The sequence below is a fragment of the Alligator sinensis genome, unplaced genomic scaffold (assembly GCF_000455745.1).
Source record: "Alligator sinensis unplaced genomic scaffold, ASM45574v1 scaffold492_1, whole genome shotgun sequence".
NCBI classification, from domain to species: Eukaryota; Metazoa; Chordata; order Crocodylia; family Alligatoridae; genus Alligator; species Alligator sinensis.
This window is the reverse complement of record NW_005842186.1, coordinates 1,908,219-1,916,391: the sequence shown is the minus strand read 5'-3', so window position 1 is coordinate 1,916,391 and position 8,173 is coordinate 1,908,219.

Below are 8,173 nucleotides of genomic sequence, written 5' to 3'. Positions count from 1 at the left end.
CCCCCCCCCCCCCCCCCCAGTTCTTTTTCAAGGCTTGTAAAGATGCAGGCAGATATAACAATTAAACCATTTCAACAGCTCAGCTGTGTGCATGTACAAGCTTTTTGAGGCTTTTTAAAAGTGGCTGAAATGCTCCAACGTAGCACTTCTTTGCATGAAGTACTCTTTTGGAGCTGTACTTTGGTTATGTCTGAGTGGGGACAGGGTGGGGGAATGGCCTGCTCTCCAGTTGCTGGGTCTTGAGGCTCTGCCAGGTCTCCACTGAGACACCGCACACTCTGCTGGGACACCCACCCCTACCAGACCTGGAGCTAGGCTTAATTCCTACCCCCACTTGTCAGCCCCCTAGTGCCGTTGGAGCTGGGCCCCTTTGCCTCAGTCCCTTCCAGCTCTTTGCTTGTCCAAGAAGGTGAGAGGACTGGATCTGGAGTGTTAGACTCCTGGCAGCAGGACTGGGGAGCTGTTCTCCCCCTTCTCCCTCCCTGACTCCATCTCTTGGCTCTCCCCTCCTCTCTACTTCCATTCCCTCCCACAGGTGAGGGTGAAGGGAAGACCAGAGCTGCAGGCTGCTGCAGCCTGCTGTAGCACCTCCTGGCTGGGGCTAGTGGAGCTTGTAGTGCTTGAATTCTTTCTGCCAGGGAATGGCAGAGGGGCATTTGTTCCCTAGTTGAAACATTTCCAAGGACATTTCACTTAGAAATGTTTAAAATTTGTCTGTTTGCACCCTAATAGTAGTTTCTTTCAACATTTTGATTAGAATTTGCACACATGAAAGGAGATAACAGCCCTTTCATACTTGTTTCCCTTGTGTAGTTTCTGTGTAGGTAAGTAGGGTAGAGCTAACTTAAAGGTAGAGTTACCTTTATTATGCAATTAACCGGAGTACAGTTAGATTACAAAGTAGATTATAGGGCAGGGGTGGACAAAATATGGCCCATAGGCCGGGTCTGGCCTGCCAAGCCATTCTATCTGGCCCATGGGGCCCTTAAAAAATTTAGAAAATTAATGATCTGCCCCTGGCTGCCTGTCAAAGATAGGTGCCAGCGGCAGCAGCACCCAGGTGGAGCCGGTGGTAGGACCCAGTGGCGATGGCAGCAAGGCCCATCTGGTCCTGCTCCCCCCTCCCTCACATCCATTCCCCACACCCTCCTTCACACTCCACAGACACACAGACCCTGTACCCACCCACTCTTGCCCTCCATACTCCCCCACAATATACAAAAGTAAAACTTCATTTTAAGATATTGTGCAATCACTTCTATGTATACTACACAAATGCTTGTAAATCAGGACAACAATATTTTTTGCAATCAAGTTAATTCATGTTGTTTGATTTTTAGAATATAATTTTTTTTCTAGTTCCAAGATGGCAAACCCCCTTGCTAATAGGAGTACTGCTGGGGGCAAGGGGAGGACTTCCAGTGGCAAAGGTCAGGTGGTAGGGGGATGGGATTTTCGGTTCCAAGGTGGTGACCGGGGAGGGGGCATGGGCACGGGCACGGCACCTGTCAGGGGGTGGGGCTACCCTTGCTGCCCTCAACAACTTCTTAAGCGGCCTTCCACTCAAAATAATTGCCTGCTCCTCTTGTAGGGCATCAATATTCAGGTGACTGGAGTTTGCCACATTTTAAGCAATAGGCGACAAATTCAGACTAGCAGGACCTTATGGAGTTAAATGAATTATGCATGCAAATAGAGTATACTATACTAGTAGAAAGGAAAAAAAAAAGTACACTATTTGTGGGAACCAAAGGACTGTGGTGTCAATGTTAGCTTGAATCAGCAGCCCAAAAATGACAGTTAAGTTGGTAGTGTGAGTGTGATAGTATATCAGTGATGGTCCAGGAATTCTGTGAGAGGAAAGGAGTTTTTGGGTGATAATCCTTTAAGTCAGTGAAGTTGTCATTCCTTAATACCTTTTCTGTGATAATGTTATTTTTTTATTTTAAATCTCTGGCTTTGGATGGAAGAAACGGAGCTGGAGTGTGTTACCACTCTGAAAATTGTCTTTGTCTTTCTTCTGTAAAGACTGCTTATGCCAACTGTATCTTTTTAAACACCAGGATTGGCATATTGTTTTGCGGTCCTTCCGTGTTTTAGGCTTGGGCACATTAACAAGTTAACTTGAGGTGAAAAGGGGGAGGGATCTTAGCGAGTGTCATTTGCTTTGCTGTGTATGCACCGCTGGGGTTCTGTAGCACGGGAAGGCCAAGTTGTGGTAGCTTACTTCTTGGCACCAGAGAGCATGAGGATGGATTACTGGATTTGGGAAAGTATATTCAAATATTTGTTGCCTCAGGGAATAAAATATAATTTGCTTGCAGGGCACTGCTGTTACCATAAAAAAGAGAGCATTGTTTGAGTGACTTCTAAAACAACAGAGGCCCAAGAGTGAATTCCACTATATGCTTACTGTAAGAGCATACATTCATAATACATACCATAACTATTAAAAATTGACAGGTGGAATCTTTTGCATGTTGTACTATAACTTCCATTAAAGTTGGGAGACATGGGTAGTGCAGGAACAATAAGCCCCTTCCCTTTTGTTTTCTTTCTACTTTTATGAAGTTAATTGTTACAGTATTGATTTTCCCTTTCTTCACAATCAGGCTCAGTAGTCTTACTAACGTAAGTCACTGTTCATGACACAAGAATTTCTTTTTTCATGACTACTCATGCAATGACTATTGAATACCAAAAATATGGTGGTTGCTTTTGGGCAAAAAACAAAGTGGCAGGAGGGCACAGTGATGCAAATAGGCAATGATGGAGCTGCAAAGGGTTACTTACAAGACTCTGAGTTTGCTTTGGTAACTTTGTATTTAATCTGTTTTGGTTCACTCTGAATGTTGGTGTCCTTAACTTGTAAAATGATTGTTCAAGTTTTTCTTTTGCTTTCAGGCATATAAACGCAGGACACTAATTGAATTTGATGTCTTATGAAAGCATGTTTGCTATACTTGTGTATTGACTATTCAGCATATAGTACTGCATGCAAGTGACTGAAAATAACTCCTAAGATAGGCACAGGATGTATTGGGCTGGTATTTGCATATTCATCCCTTAATGGAGCACAGTGAAAGGACATGTTGATGCTGGTGCATTTTTTGTGAATGTGGAATTACAGTGTTTTCTGTATCTGTTTTTTATGCTACAAAAATAGAACATAGTTAGCAGCAACTGGCTGATTTCGTTTAGCCTGCTGAAATGTAATTGTTTTTCAAAGTTCCTTAGCTGTGGCTGGTGAAGGGGCAGAATATATGCAGTTCCAGATAAGGGTGTTTGCCTAGTGCTTTTATAAAGCTATTTTCTAAATGTTGGTCTTTGAAAGTTGATCAGAAGTTTGCATTGGTAATTCTGGTGGAGCTGGCTTTGCTAGCAGTAAGAGGTTGGGATGGACCAAATTATGATAAATTGTAGGTAGATACAGTTTGTGCATCTGGCATGTCTTAGGGCAGTGGTTCCCAACCTTCTTAGACCACAGACCAGCAAACTGTGGACCGGAAGTGATCGCAGACTGTCAAACTGCAGACCAGCATACTGCAGACCAGAAGTGACTGGCACACTGCGGACCAGCAGCCAACCCCTTTTTGTATTGAGTATATGCGTACTGAATATAAAAAAGGGTTGGCTGCTGATCCGCAGTATGCCGGTCACTTCCGGACTTCTGATCTGGCAGCCAACCCTTCATGGCCCAGCACCGGGCTGCAGCCTTGGTGGTTGGGAACCCCAGTCTTGGGGAGCTGCAGTTGACTTACTTAACCCTATGCAAACAGTCCTCAGAGAAATCTAAACATTGCTCATACATCTCTTTCTCTAAAGAACTCTCAAGCTAGTCAACTTTTTTGAGGCATGCTGTCTGGGTGAGATGTTTTAAAACACTTAATGCATGGTTTCCCCTTACTCAGCAACACAGCACACCAAATCAGAGGGGGGAACATGAAAATGTAACAGGGGAGTATGTTTTCAAGGGAAGACTAAATGAAGGTCAGTATGAAAGCAAATTTATAGTAAATATTTCTCAGATTTAATAACAATATATATTTTGTCCAAATTGCAGTCCATAATCACTTTGCAGCAGAAAATGAGTTATAATATCACCATTAATTTTAGCATCTTTGGTATGGAATGCCTCAACTTTATGAAGTACCTGCCACTGCATTTATGTTTTTTTTTTTCCCCCTAATACACTAGGATTTGTTCTCAGTTTAATGAGTTGTCATTTGCATACAAAGGGAAGAAAATAACTGACATTCTCACCACTAGCTAATATTTATATGGGTTTCTTGTGAGGACTTGGTCTTGGCTTTGGGGGAACTAATGAATGAAAGTAGGCTTGCTTCTGATTCCATTTAAATCATTGACTAAGCTTTTATTGATTTCAGTTATTGCAAGAGTAGGCTTCAACTGGCTACAGAATCAAGATCATTGTTTCTCAAATGTGTAACTTAAAGGCTACTTTCCCTGCTAATGAATATACATATTTTATGAGTGGTAAGATATCATTGTTTTCTTTTTTGCAATCTCCCTTCTTCATTGCCCCCCATGTGGTACCTGTTGTATAAATTTATTATCAGTTTTTCTTTGGTCTTTCTCTTCTGAGAACTACAATGGTAATCTACCTCCTGAATTACTTCATTTTAAATTATAAATGTTTCCCCACCCCTTGCATATACTCTTTAATAGATGTCCTAAAGTTACATTGCCAAAAGCAGGCCCTAGTGAGACTGACATATTTGGAGAGAGAGTGATTTATCTTTAAACAAGGTACAATGAATGATGTATTCTAGTAAAATACATAAATTGCCTTTTTTCATAGTGATGTAGAGAAGTCCCATAGTGCGTGCACCAGAATGGTTTGTAGGTTGAGTTAATTGTAACAGGCATGCTTGTTGCAGTGTGTTTTAATATGATACCAGTTTAGTAATTAAATGTTAAAAGTGGGACGTGGCATGCCCAAAGCATGTGATGGAATTGTCTGTCACTAGATATCCAATTGGCTGATGATTTTTAATGTTAGAAGTAGTTGGTAGTGCTAGTTGAGGTGGTAGCCTGTGCCTACTAACTTGTAACTTATATGTTGGGTTGTGAACATGCAGCAACTCTCTCCACTTTAATCTTTTTTATGATGCTAATAGACCTAGATCATTGGGTGAATAGTTAGGTATGTAAAACTGAGGATGCCTGTATTGGTCAAATACTAAATAATAAAGGCAACATCATTTTTTAATTTGTAGAAAAAATATCACAGTGTTGTGCAATAATCTGAGAAAACAGCACCTTTGGTGGTTTATGGATTGGCTGCTATTGATTCCTAGTGCTTCAATTAAGTCAGTAAAATGTCTGTTGAAGATTGTAATCTGATTAATTCTGTGCAGTGTAAATAAACACCATTTATATACGTGCATATTATAGGGTTTTTATAAAAACTGGAACAATGCAAAGTTGTAAATATAAATTGGGGAAAAGGAGACTTATAGGTAGCAATATTGTACACAACTGATAAGGTGCCTGCGTTTTAAAGATCCTTGGTATTTTACATGCACAATACACACTTAAGGGAATATCTTGAACTCTTAATTTTACAAAGTAAACATGATTAGCTAATGTTGCAGAGGAGTTTACTCAGCAGAGCAAGCCATTTAAACTGACAGCATATCAAACTGGATGAAGCAGAAGCTTGATTCTATATTGCTGAGGGGATGTCTTCAGAATGTGGGAAGTTGGAAGAGTTTTTTTTTATGGGTTTTTTAATTTTTTTTTATTTTACTGTTTTCAGGGTGTTTGGCACAGAGTAGACTGGGGGTAACCTTTTTTTTTTGCGTATCTTTTTGTCGTAATCGGTGCTTTTGTTTTTTGATGGCTTTTCTGTTCTGTTTCTGCACATTTAACTAGGTATGTTTGTAATGGAAAAATAAGTGCATGTTTTATAATCAAAGGTTACTTACGCATGTTCACCATACAGTATAATGTTGGAATGGCATTAAAGGCGCTATGGAAGCAGTTAGTGTTTGTTATAACATTCTGTTACAATGTTGAAATTTCCCTTTTCCCTTATCCCTGCTGTGTCACGATACTTCTAAATTCAAAGTGCCCAGTGGGAAAACAGATGCCCAAATGCCTGTAAGAAAATCGCATGGGTAGAAATTAACATTCTGTGATGGGCATATTCCCTCTCTCCAGACATTAGTAATTTACATTAAATTCTTTTATGAAGGCACTTAATTCCATGTGTTTGGTAATAATTGGATTATATACAGAATACTGTGAGCATACCCAGCATCTAGTGTTTTTGGATGTAAATTGGTTTTTTAATGTTTTCCTCAAAAGTCCAGTTGGGATTCTAAATAACCATTGTTAATATAAATTTATAAGCTGTTAAAAATTCTTGTTGTAGTAGAAAAGTGTTTTACTGTGAATTGTATGGTTGCAGGGTATGCATGGTAAAATGACGAAAACGGAGTGGAAAACTACAGTATGTCTGTTGACTTAAAAACCAAGTTTCTTCAGTTTGACTGGTTCAGTAATGTGCGTGTGCATGCCACTCGGCTAGACTCAACAAATTACTACTTCCTATGATATTCTTATGGTATTTTAACAAAAATAAAAACAAATGTTGATGAGTGGGTTAGTATTTCTAGCATAATCAAGATCCTTACTGTGTTATAAGGTTCTGCCAGGCAGGAAGTCGTAGTGGGATTCATCAAAAATCCATACTACTTGGCGAGCAATATGAGCTCAGATTCAAAGATAAGAATGCCTCCAGTTGGGGCTTAGGGAATCCTGGATGCTCTGGTTGTACTGGAGACAACTATTTAAATACAGATTTTTAGAAGGAAACACACTTTAGTCTTTCATGGTTAGGGTGAATAGAAATCATATACTTGCTATTTTTTCAGATACTGTTAAAACCTTTGAAATTTTGCTGGTCAGAGCAGTTGTTCTGTATGGTTGTCATGTCCTGGGAAGAGAAATGTAGGTTACAAGTATTAGCAAATAGTTATGGGATCAGCATGAAAATCTAAGAGCAAGTCTTGTCTTATAGTCCTGGGAGTGCGTTTTAATGGGATGTGATGTAAATATTGGGTTATTTTTTCCTTGTCTTTTACTTTCTGCTGGGTGGGGGGGCGGGGCGGGGATGATAATGCCACAGACTTTTTCCTTTTCCTAGTAAAATGAAGAAAATTGAATGCAAAAATAAAAAGAAAAGTAGTGATTTTTGGGTGGTTTGTTTAAAACCCAAAGCTAATGAATGGCTAGGCATGTCTGTTGACTTAAAACCAACCTTCTTCAGGTTGACTGGTTTGATAATTTGGCCTAGAAATACAACTGCAAGCTGTTGTATTAGGTTTTTTTAGTCTTTGGTACGTTGTTTCTCCCTTACATGTTTAGTTTAAGCCATTGTTCTTTGGATTTATAAATATCTATATAAATTGTAACTTTTGGTGAAAAATTAGCCTAAAATTATTTTTCATGTGACAGTCTTTATTTTCTTGCAGTGACTTGAGAAATAAGGCTAGGTAAAGGTTTTCAAAAGTGCATTTATAAACTCAACTGTACTTCATTAAAGACTATCAGCTGTAAAACTGATATACCATACTTTATACCATTTACCTGGAGCATTTTAGTCTAAGCTACTTACTAGAGCAGGGGTGATTATTTGGGCCTGAAGGCCACATAGGGAGTTTTGATGAACTGTTGAGGGCCGGGTCAGCAGCCCCCTCCCCTCCATGCACCAACTCACCAAAAGGACCTATGGAGCTGCAGGTGGGCTGACGGGGAGCAGTTTTGGGAGCTGGATGTGTGGGCAAGGCCAGGATCCTATCCCTGCTCATCCATGTGCTGTGGCGGTGGGGTTATGGGGCATGTGTGTGGAGGGGTGCGCACATGTGTTTGGGGAGGGGAATGGCTATTTGGGTGCTAGGTCCTAGGAGCTTGCCATGAGGGAGGGGAGGGGAGGGGGGGCAGGGGGCGTGTGCAGGAGAGTTCACCTGGGGTGTATGGTCCGCAGCTGCCCCCATGGTGCTCTGTATGGGACCAAGCCCTGCCTGCTGCCATCGGGGCTGGGCCAGCTTCTGGCAGGGCTGTTATTGGGGCTTTGCTGTTACTCTGTTACAAGGGCTCCTCCGCTCTATGCTGCTCTGCTCCCCTTGCCTCCAGCAGCAGCAGA